Source organism: Rhyacophila brunnea, unplaced genomic scaffold (genome assembly GCF_057557595.1).
Source record: "Rhyacophila brunnea isolate RB1 unplaced genomic scaffold, BYU_Rbru_1.0 scaffold_12, whole genome shotgun sequence".
Lineage (NCBI taxonomy): Eukaryota > Metazoa > Arthropoda > Insecta > Trichoptera > Rhyacophilidae > Rhyacophila > Rhyacophila brunnea.
This window is the reverse complement of record NW_028232774.1, coordinates 26,067,578-26,079,639: the sequence shown is the minus strand read 5'-3', so window position 1 is coordinate 26,079,639 and position 12,062 is coordinate 26,067,578. Positions and strand designations below refer to the sequence as shown.

At 38.3% G+C, this 12,062-nt stretch overlaps 1 protein-coding gene across 1 annotated transcript in view; it reads left to right on the top strand.

The window, feature by feature from the left end:
- The first annotated feature begins 1,019 nt into the window (after nucleotides 1-1,019).
- Nucleotides 1,020-12,062, top strand: part of LOC147077992 (facilitated trehalose transporter Tret1-like) — a 40,038-nt gene continuing 28,995 nt past the window's right edge. The window contains exon 1 of the mRNA XM_085961087.1: nucleotides 1,020-1,152. The gene's annotated coding sequence lies outside the window, so the exon portion shown is untranslated. The remainder of the gene's footprint in view (nucleotides 1,153-12,062) is intronic.

The following is a 12,062-nucleotide window of genomic DNA, read 5'->3' as shown; positions in this document are numbered from 1 at the left end:
ACATTTTGCACGCATTGACAGGGTGGACCTGCTCGTAGCGATATCTTCAGACGCCATTGTCGCAGATGTGATCAAATTTTATTTTTGCACTGATGTCGGGACCCAGGTCTTCCATACAAACCATCAAATACCGTAATAGGTTCAGTGGTTTTCATATAATTTCAAGTAAAATACGAAATTAATTATATAATAGGAGTTTTTTAGAGGTGTAGAGCTTTGAAATGAAATAAAACACATAAGATAAAAAGAACTTTTTATATATAACGTTTTTAAATTTTCTGTTCAATTATTATGCTCAAACTTGCACTTGATATGAAGTAAATAAAAAACAAACAAACAAGCAAATATAGAATACTGAAATGTCATTTTGATTTCAATAGTAACGCACGTATTGTCACCAAAAGAAAAAGGAAGGCCCTGGTGCCCGACAGTTTCAAATTCCAGATCAGCGATTTAATCAAAAACACCATTGCCCCTGACGAATGTTTAGAATCTCTGACAAAGCTAAGTAAACAATAGCGCCCTCGATGGGCGAAAAAAACTGTACCTATCGGCGAAATCGTCGCTCGGCCGAGTGACAGAAAAAAATCACCGTTAGGTTTTGACTTGACCGAAAGCCTTCCCTTTTCACCTCCCCGCTGTCTCACCCCCCATAGATTCGTCGTAGATAATTGTTCACAGTACGTTTTCTCCCGCCAAAGTACAAGGTATCTAGGGCTGCACCCTCGGTGTGGCCCGGGTTCCTTACGATGTAAACTGTCAAGTCACGCCCGTTTTAATATAATAAATTAGTGAATCCCTTCCGTGTTATCGGCTTAATAATAACCCCTATAACCACCTCGAAATCACGCATCGCGTCTTCGATAAAACGCTTTGGCGTCGATTCCGCTAATGCGCTCAAACACGTGCTCCAATGTGACGACTGTGCGATAACTAAATCTAAGGCTTCTTTAAGTGTAATTAATGATGTAAAACAATCGATGTCTACCCTAATGTAATTTACAACCCAGGCTTGTATAATTTAGTGTAATTAAATATATTCTCCGCGCGGAGGTTTTGAATCGAAGTTTCTGTGTTATAATTATGTCCTATGATGTCACACCTTTCCCCCTGGTCTAAGTGAAGCTGATGAAGGATACCACCAGCCTACATGTGAGTTCTTTCCTTCTTCTCGGTATCAGTATATATTAATAATTTAGTTGCAAGGACCACCCCCTTAGCAACCAATAATCGTGGATTGGATTACGAATTTCTTCCGAAATAACTTTTCATACATAACAGAATTAACTGAAAATGAATTCAATTCTAATTAAAGATGGCTAAAAGTATTAAAAGAATGCATTGGCATCGTGTTCTGATATATTCTAAAAGTTTCAAATGTCTAGCTACTCGGGAAGTTAGTTAAAAATCGATTGTAAGATTTGTACTGGAGAAACAACCACCGGACAAATAAGAATACGAGCTAATAAAAACGTCATAAAAATTGTTGTAATGGACATGTCATTGGCTTTATTCGAAAGATAATTTTATGCCATTAGTGTTTAAATATGATTTCGGGCATATGGGTGCCGCAATCTGGAAGTCCAATTTTCGACCACTTTTTCTAGCAGCTGGGGCCGTACATCGGCAATGACGCGGCGAATGTTGGCTTCCAAGTCGTGTATCGTCTCTGGTTTATCGGCGTGGACTAACGACTTTACATATCCATACAGAAAATAATCTAAATATGTTAAATCACACGATCTTGGAGGCCAATTCACAGGTACATAACGCGAAATTATGTGCTCATCGAATGTTTCCTTCAATAAATTGATTGTGGTGCGCGCTGTGTGGCATATTGCGCCGTCTTTTCGAAACCACAGCTCTTCCACTTCAATTGGGGAAAGAAAAAGTCACTAATCATCTACCTATCTATAGTACTCTCCATTTACTGTCACCTTCTGGCCGGCATAATTTTTGAAGAAATATGGACCAATGATTCCACTGGCCCATAAAGCACACAAAGCAGTGACTTTTTGTGGATGCAACGGCGTCTTAAAACACAATCACTGCAGACCCTGTAAGTGCCAATTTAAATAACATGTTAATTATATCTACTGGCCAACTACTCCAAACGCGCCAGTCGCGGTGTTAGCACTAAATAAGTTAATAATGGCTTGTAGATTTTCTTCACTGCAAATGTGGCAATTTTTCTTATTGACGTAGCTATTCAACGAAAAATGAGCATAATCACTGAACAAAATTTTGTGGTGAAAATGAACTGAACTGAACCACGATTTTCGAAATAAATTTGCACAATTTGCAACCGTTGTTCTAGCGTAAGTCTGTTCATGGTAAAAAGGCAAACCAAATTGACCACAAACCAGCTGTCAGCTGACAAATAGGCTGTCGCTGGAAAAGGTGTTAAACAAACCTCTAAAAACACCCGTTATTATGTACTACCATTTCTTCGTACGAAAGGATGCCTCATAATGGTTCAAAACCTGTCATAAAATTATTAAATTACACCAAAATCATAAAAAGGTCACAGATATCTTCAATAATAATTAAGTTTAATTAGTAGATGATATTGTGATTTAAAAAAAAGATACCTACATAATTACATTCATATTTATTTTTTACTAGGTACGTTGGTAGTTGGATTGTATGGCCCAAGTGACTAAACCCACCACTTGCAATAATTAACCTGTATCAGTTATTCACTGTTGTATCAAGGATTCTACAAGCAGATTCTTCTATATGCATTGTATTGTACCGTATTTCCGCTATTTCGGCCATTCAGCGGTCTCTACGTAGGCCTACCTTAAGGGGGTACATGCTCAGCGTAGGTCAAAATGGAACTTTTATTGCATTTTCAAAGCATGATCCTGGATATTCCTTAAACGTTGTAGATAATCTATGCATATAATTTTGAAGCCTAATTATCCTTTATATTTATTTCAAACATTTGAAGGTATTTTTGTTACATAAATTAGTATTCTTTTAAACCTCTCGCTCTAATGTTTTAGAATATAGTCATATTTCAGTACATGCATGTGCAGTGGTGTTAAGATTTTTTACATTTATTAATTTTTAAACGCATTTATGAAACCATTAGTATAATTTATGTCGACATTATTATAGTGAAATATTTACGAAAAAAAATATATTGATAATCTCTGTGCAGTGGCGCACCCAGGATTTAATATTGGGGGGGGGGGCAAGGAGGAGAATGTAAATTAGTCTCATAGGCTCTTTTTCTTCTTCAGAGCCTAATTTCTCGTTTATCGGTCTTTTGTCTACCACTCCACTCGGTGTACCTACACCATGGTCCCCACATCCTGAAACGGGCTAGGATATTTGGCGGGCCCCCTACCTACCGCTAAAATTAAAGGCGGTGTGAAACACTACATCAACGTTTTTCAAATTGTGTTTTAGTTCAAATTAAGGGTACTTATACAGTGAATTATTTGCGATTTTGAATACATCTACTTTAATAAAGGAGCTGTCGAGTATCGACACATAATAATCAAAACAAATTGCACAATTATATAAGTAATTGAAAATGTTCATGACCATGAAGTATAATAGCGTCGCAGGCGATTTTTTTTACTATTAAAGCTAATTTATGATGTGTGTTTATCTCACTTATCTGCTCAACCCGACACGCCGGGCTCCCCACAGCCCGGGCCCCCAGGCTAGAGCCCTGTCAGCCCTCCCCAGCCATGACCTACACCACTCCGGAATTCGGGTGGACACCGAGAATTTTTTGACAGTTCCATTAAGGATTGGGTTTCTAAAAAACCTGACATTAGTGTTGTGTTAGAAATTAAAATCTAAGAAATTTTTCTAAAAGGGGTGCTGGAGAATTACAAATCATTTTTTTGCCGTGTTTTTATTTGTCTAAACCCAAAGGTATAGTTTATTGGCTTTCAATTTCAATGTTTAAAGTCATTGAGATAATTTTCATGTTTGGGGGGTGCCAGGGCCCCTTGGCCCACCCCCTGGGTGCGCCACTGTCTCTGTGATCCCAAATTTGACAAGAATTAGGCATTTTATTATTCAAATAATGGGCAAGATTAACACATTTGAAGATAATTCTAAAGATACTAATTATAAGCTATGTCTTTGACCATTCAAGTGTTATAAACATCCTACGAATAATGATTGCTTTATAATAATTATTGACCTAAGAATAAGGTAGTGTTTTTTTGAAATACGCCATTTATTTTGGCATTCCCCAGTGGTTAAGCTACAACATACGGCCGTAGCCATAAATTGACAAACTAAAACTGAAGTAGGGAGTAAGATCATGTTAACGCGCGTGTTTGAACATGTACCTAACCGATTTTTTTTAAACGGTACATGTTCAAACACGCGCGTGACCCGGATGATGCGGCATATCTAAAAGAAAAGACACTGACGATGTTATATTCGTACCATCATAAATCGTCAGGAGTTCGAATTTAGAACTAAGCTCATTATAGTAGAAAAAGTAATAAATGATAATTTCAAATGTTAGCATGTGGCGCCCTCACTCAAAGGACAACTTATACTGGTGGATCTAAATAATTATGATCGTTAAGTCTCGCGCATTCGATAACCATTTGCGAAAGCTTACAATAACTCATAGGCCCTTAGTTACAACGGCAGCACAGGTGATTTTCGCTAAATTTAAAGTGCGGGGTATCTGGGTATTGGGCACGTATCTGGAAAGTGTGGTATTCAGAAATTGAAGCGACGAGAAGATATAAGCAAAGCGTAGTAGGCGGGGTAAATGTGGAAGTCAGCCGCACCACTTACTTGTCGTATTTCATTTTCTTAACTCCGCCGTATCCCGCCGCCTTAAAAATCAATTATGAATATTTTTTTCCATAATGGACCCCCCAAACCATTTTCCTGTGCGCGTCTGTTAAAAAGCATTTGCTTAATGCATGAAATGACACTTTTGTTATTATTGTCGTCTTCTATTTAAGGCTATACTTCAGCTGGGGCACGGTCTAAAACGACAGTGACGCGACAAATGACGCGTGCAGAACAAAACATAATGTGTCATAAAAAGTCAACATGCGTCCATTTAATGTTATGTTTATTGTTCTATTACTAATAATAATAATAATAATATATTCATTGACATGTTTTCTTTTTCAAGTAAATGGGTAACGTTTTTTAGTAATTTTTAAATTCCCCCGTCGCCATCACAAAACAAATTGACGTGTTCACAGCTCGACTTTTGCTCTCCGATTGCCAGCCAGTCCAAAATATCGTCGCACCTATAGTTGAAAATTATTTGCCGTTTCACTGAAGTAACGTCTTAATATTTTCTTTAAAATATACATATATTTATTCATTAATATTCTTTTGAAAAACTTTTCATTTGCCAGTGATTCTGAATAATTGTCATTTACTTAATAGTGGTTGTGATTTTACCCGCCCCTTGCTACGCTACTGGTATATCTATCAGACTTTTTTTTACTTTAAGTACCATTAGATGACTAGATCTGTCCAATAACTGTCTATTATTAAATATATCCCGTCATTTCCGTTTTTAGAAATTTCTTTACATCGCCTTATTTGTTCTCTTATCCATTAATTGCGTGTTTTGTCTTTGTATTGTACGTTATGCTCACCAGGCACGCACTGGGTAACAAACTGTGCTAATCTAAGTTTTTGGAACTCCGGTTTAACACGCATGTGTAGATATGGGAAGCACACACTGGTTGAACTCACAACCATCTTATATATTATATTATATCAGTGGCGAAGGGTGGTGGTAGACAGTTAAAAACTGAGATAAATAGTGCCCATTAAACTTTGTGAGTCGAATGTATTTGTTTTCGTTGAACCAAGACTAAAATGTGTACATAGTGTTTGTTAGTTTTTAAAATTCAATTGAACCTAGTCTAATCCAAGCCATAGTAGATAACAAACAAAACATATTCATTAGGAATGAATGAATTAAAAAAAATAACCAACACCATCTGTTATTAATATTATGTAAGTTCAATGAAAACAAATAAGTGTGACTGATATAGTTTAGTGTGCGCTATTTATGTCGAATCTTAACAGCCTACCTCTACCACCTCTACCCTTTGCCACTGCTATGTATTATATTTGTTTTAATTTATTTGTCAGGCTGTACATAACGCATGCGAGAAAATATATGTAAATGTGTAGGAGAGAACGAGACAGAGAGAAGACGTATACAAAAGTGTAAGGTGAGAGAAACATACAATATGTGAACGCAAATTCTAAATTTGAAAAAATAAGCTGACACACAAATAAAAGAATCGTTTATTTTAATTGGCTCGTGAAAGACAACAAATGATCGGATTCTCTGTTAATCGTTTCACTGATGGTTTCTGTCAGTACCTACTAGTATATTGAGTATATAAAAAGTATTAAACGATATTACAATTAATTTGTGACAGATTAGCGGAAAGATATATAAGTATGGTGTCGGATAGAAAACACGATTTTGAAAATAAAATATCTCTGAAATGTCTAAATGGGGTTTTAATCAAAATAATTTCTGTTGCAGAACTAATCTATATCCAAGAATTTTGACAGATGGCATTGCCACCTGGTATTTTTTACTAGTAATAACATACTTATAAGCTAATTTAATATTAATTCGCAATAATTGTTTGAATCCTAGAGGACACGGGTTTGAATCCCGCTGGCTGTCATATTTTCACAAAAAGATTTATTCTAGTGACTATATATTTCTATGCAGTGTTTATGTACGTGTATGTCGGATCCTAATAAGATCATATTATAGAAGATGATGTCTGCCACTTGTTCAACCTATTAATTAGGTTCATACTCTGACTCCAAACACAAATTGAAAAACAATATATGTATTCGCCAGACCCATTCGACCCACATGATTCGAACTTGGGACCCACGACATTATAAGCCGACGTGTAAACCGCTTAGCTGTCATTTCATTTATCGTATTTTTCTGTATTTTTTAATAATGCAAATTGATAAGTATTTATTTATACTTAAACTTTTCATAAACACATGCAATAAAACTAAATCTTGAATGTGTTCCAATAGTCTGAAAAGGTCACCGAGCCCTGGGCCGTGAATTGCTGATACATCCTAACACAAAACCATTTGAATATACTTTCCTGTGTGCAGTGACGTCCCGTGGGGGTAGGCAGATTGAGCGTCGCTTGGGGGCGGCGGTTGCTCGAAGGGCGGCAAATCAAGGAGAATCATTTGGTATATCATATAGAAATAGCTACCAAATTTAGTAAAAACGAAAATATCTACCCATTAAAAAAATCAGCTCACTGGTTGGAAACAAAATATATTTATTAAAACAAAAGGTTTAATCTGACTGTGGTTTTTTGTCGGGTTCGCAATGTCTAGTTTACTTCCGTTGCCCTTCGACGTCTTTGGTGACCAGAAACGACACGTACAGATTTGCGAATAATTATAGTCTGACTAATTAACCATGGCGCATGGAAGTTGCGTTAGCCCTCAAAACTAAAGATGTCAACGATTTGAGTATATATCGAAGTGTCGCGCCGCTATTATATCTTAAACCTTAGCGATCTCAGGCTAAAAACTAATATCATTACAAATGTTTCCAAGTTTAAAACCAAAAGCGACAAGGATCGCCCTTAATTTCTCTAGACATAGTAAATTAATGTATTTCAAAAATGACATGTAAGAATAACCAACATCAAAAAAATACCCACTTTTAGGGGAAAATATTTTAAATTTAATTTTTTATGTTTTAGTGGGTATATGTTTTGTTAGTAATGTATCCATATAACACATTTCTTAGATATTGGAGTCATGAAAGGATGATAAAAAATACTGTATAAAAATGGGGTGGCATTTTGTCTAGGGACATCCACATCATGACCCCCTCAACGAGGGGCTAACAGGGCTCTAGCCTGGGGGGCCTGGCGAGGCAAGTCGAACAGTTAAGTGAGATAAACCCACACAAAAAAGTCGAGCAGAATTTTATTTTATAATTATTTTTGAAGTTATACTTCTGTATGCACGTTTAGAAAATCAGATCAGAGTGTATTTTTGGCGTGTGACATGTAACACATAGTTCTTTTTTCACACGAAAAAAATCGCATTCGATTGGATTCGAACCACGATTGTTCGGTTATCAGCCGAACGCACTGCCTTTACGCCACAGTATGATAACGCAATCGTGATGATTATACAGTATAATATTATAGTTTAGAATTGTTCCGTTCCCTAAGCAGCGAACTTATTATTATATGTACGAAGAATTGTTCCGTTGCCTAAGAAACGAATTTATTATTGTTGGCCAGAATAAAATAAAAACAACGAGAAATAATTAAAGTTGTCTTTAAGTGTCTAGAATAAACCACCGGTATTCCAATAAGCGGCCTTCCTTTACTCTAGTTTTTATTGATATGGGGCTATTAAAACGTCAATTCTATCTTATATCACACTTTATTATTTGACAAATCTGAAACATGACGTCTCGCGCAATGACGTGATCATAGCCGACCATCGTGCCCATAGAATAAGGAGTATGAATTATTTTTAATAGTTTTCCAGATTTAATCGTTTTCCTCTTAATTGTGTTGATAAGATAATTATTCGTTGTAGAAAAACTATGTTTATTGTGATGCCTATATGCTCCGCCTATAAGAGAAGTAATAATTTTATTATTGCATTTCATACATTTTGTTACGTAATACTAAGATAATATTAATATTATTACGTAACAAAACAAAATATTATTCAAGGTACGTGAACGAAATGCTGTAATTATCGAGGAAATTTTTTTTTTAGTAAAAAATACCCAAATATATAATAAAGTTACTATATTGTACGTATTGTGAGGGAAATTCTACTTTCCTAGCAAATTATTTCAAAAGAAAATCAAAACAGTTGTCAGAGTTCCGGTGACTTCGACGTGCAAATTTTAAATGAGCCGGATCCGCTGGCGAGGGGGGGGGGGGGGGGTTTCCTACCTTTTCTTCTAACTGAAACCTTGTGAGGTCTGACCTCGAGACCTCGGTTTCCTGACTATTATTTCTATGGTTGGGTCTTGTAAGTACATTAATGCCCTTTCCCGCATGTAATCTAGCTAAGTATTGAGCTATTGAATTTACATTTACCTTCGCTTTTCAAACAAGTCTTTCGAGGGAAAACAGTTAAGAAAAACCCTCTTCCGAATATTGTCCTTATGGGTCCAACAAACAAAAAGTTCATCCTTTAGCGGGATGTTCGGCTTGAGATTATGATCTTGTGTGGATCATTTTATAACTTCAAAGATGTTCGCCCAGTCCCTAGGGGTATAACCCGTTTTCTGTTTTCCACAAGTTTAGATCTCACCTGGGCTTTGAGCCCGAGTCTCATTCTGATGTACATTCTAAAGCTACCTAGTTTAACTCTTAGGGCTTCCAAACATTCTTTTACCTCTACCGCTAGACCCTGGAAGGGATCCGGCGGGGTCAGAGTACTGCCGGCCGCATCCGCTGTGGAATAGGTACCTGTAATTGAGTGAGGAGGGGGTGGATCATCAGGATTTGGAGAGTCAGGGGGAATCATCTTATGACGGAGCCTAGCTTCCTTGCGCTTGTGCTTAAAATTTTGAATTTTGTTGGCAAATAGTGTAGGTTTCTTATGAGGCCCTTCTGTCAGTCTATTCAAGAAGGTCTCTCTGTATTTAGTTATGGTTTCGGCAATGTCGATTCCATCGTGTTTTGCATTGATGCGTTTGATGCTATGGTGAGGCTTGAGTTCGTAGACGATTCGAATGCATATGTTCGCTATTGTTTGCAGCATCTTTAAATTGGATTTGGTGATATCAGTAGTCCAAATTGGGGATCCATACAGCATGGTTGGTTTAATAACCATGCTATATAGTGCCTTTTTGTTTTCTTCTGATAGACAACTTCTACGGTTGAAGATGGGTCTAAGAACCCCCATCGCCGTAAAGGCTTTTCGCCTGGCTTCTAATAGGTAAGGTGTCTAGTTCAATCTATGGTGAAGGTATACCCCGAGGTATTTCACAGTGTTACTGAATGAACAGGGGATGTCACAAACAGTAATTTTTCCTTTATAGGATTTTTGGCTCCGCGAGAAGAGAATCGCCTCCGTCTTCTCCGCGTTAACTTTAAGTCTCCAGCGACTGAAATAATCAGTTAGCTGTCGAGTGTCCTTTTCTAAGTTCCTAATCGCCGTGTCAGTCTGGCGGCTGGTGGAAAGGATGGCTGTGTCATCTGCGTATAGCGCCAGTGTGCAGTTGGCGGGATTTGGCATATCACTTATGAAATGATTGAAGAGCCTAGGCCCCATCAAACTGCCCTGTGGTACCCCTGCATCGATAGTGCGGTGAGATGAATTCTCCCGTTTGACCACTGCAAAAAGCGCTCGACCGCTCAAGTAGTTCTGGATGATTTTTGTGATGTACACGGGCATGTTCGTGGTAAAAAGTTTGTAGATTAGACCGTCATGTCAGACCGTATCAAATGCCTTTTCGAGGTCCAACAGAACCATACCAGTAGTCTTGCGCTGCCTCATATCGGCCATCACAATCCCGGTAATTCTGGAGAGTTGTAAGGTCGTTGATAGACCCTTCCTGAAACCATATTGGGTGTCCGGGAGGACTTGATTGTGGGATGGTAGAAAGCGTCGAAGGATCACTTTCTCGAAAAGTTTGCTTATGCCATCTAGTAGACTTATAGGTCTGTAGTTTACAGCCAAAGAGTGGTCTTTCTTGGGTTTTGCTATAGCGACAACGTGAGCCGTTTTCCAGGTCTTTGGAAAGTATCCGCCCAGCAGACATGCATTGAAAATCTTAGCAATATGTATCCGCGCCTTCTCGGGAAGTCGTTTCAACATGTAATTTGTGATATTGTCTCGTCCGGGTGCCTTTCTGGCGATCAAGGTATTGATAGATCTAGAGATCTCGCGCGGTTCAACAATTTTAACATCATCGGGATCGATGTCTTCTTTCGCAAGTGCAAGAATTGAGTTGTTCACCAAGGCTTTAGTAGCTGAATCGGTGTCCGACTGGATTTTTGTATTATTGACGAACGCATCGGCAAGTGCGTCTGCTTTTTCGAGATCTGAGTACACGAAATTTCGACTAGTTGCATTCTCTCTGAGGGGCTTTATAACAGACGGGCCCGTTTTAATCGCCCTGGATAATGCCCAGAGTGAGTTCCGCGGGTCGTCTGTATAAATTCTGCAGTCCTTGAGTTTATTGTCCCAATGCTCGGCTTGTAGTTCTGATACTATCTTCTTGATTTTACCTTGCAAAGTATTGATCTCACGTTTGATGAAGTGATTTGTGCGTCTAGCTTTGTTCCAGTCCTTGCGTAGCTGGTTTCTAGTATTGATGAGCTCTCTGGCCTCATCATTAAGATCCACCCTGATGGGATTTTTCTTGATTTTCGGAATATAGCGACGTCTCGCTGTGAGAATAGTCTCAGTGAGTTCGACAGCCGCTGTCTCTATCTCTACCTCCGTTTGAAAGGTTCTAGGCGTGAGATCAATGCATCGATTAATATGCCTCTTGAATAGGTGCCATTTGGCTTTAGAGTAGTCAAATTGGATTTTACTTCTCTTTATCGTATTCGCCTCCAACTTCGAAATAAATTGGCAGGTGATCCGATTTCAGAGCATTAACAACTCTCGGGACACCGGTTTCTGGGGAGTTGTTTGCTATCACAAAATCTAAAACTGCTGGGTTGCAACGAGCTTGGACACGAGTCGGCTCGTCAGGATGTGAGATTGAGAAATCGTATTTCTCTGTAATCTTTAAGAGGGCATTGCCACGGGCGTTGTTGGAATGGCAGTTCCAAATCTTATTATGTGCATTAAAATCACCTGCTAGGATGACTGAGCCTCTGAGGTTGGCAAGGTAGACCACCTCTACCTCGCTCACTTTTTCTTTGGCATGCCCATATAGGTACCGAAATTATGGCATGTAGGCGTCCATTTAAGTTTACTTCAACTGCCGTGGCTTCAAATCCAATGAGAGGCTTAATTGGGATGTGAGCATGTTTTAAGTCTTGATTGACTAGTATCATGACACCCCCACCCTTCGCTGGGAGAGGGCGGTCCTC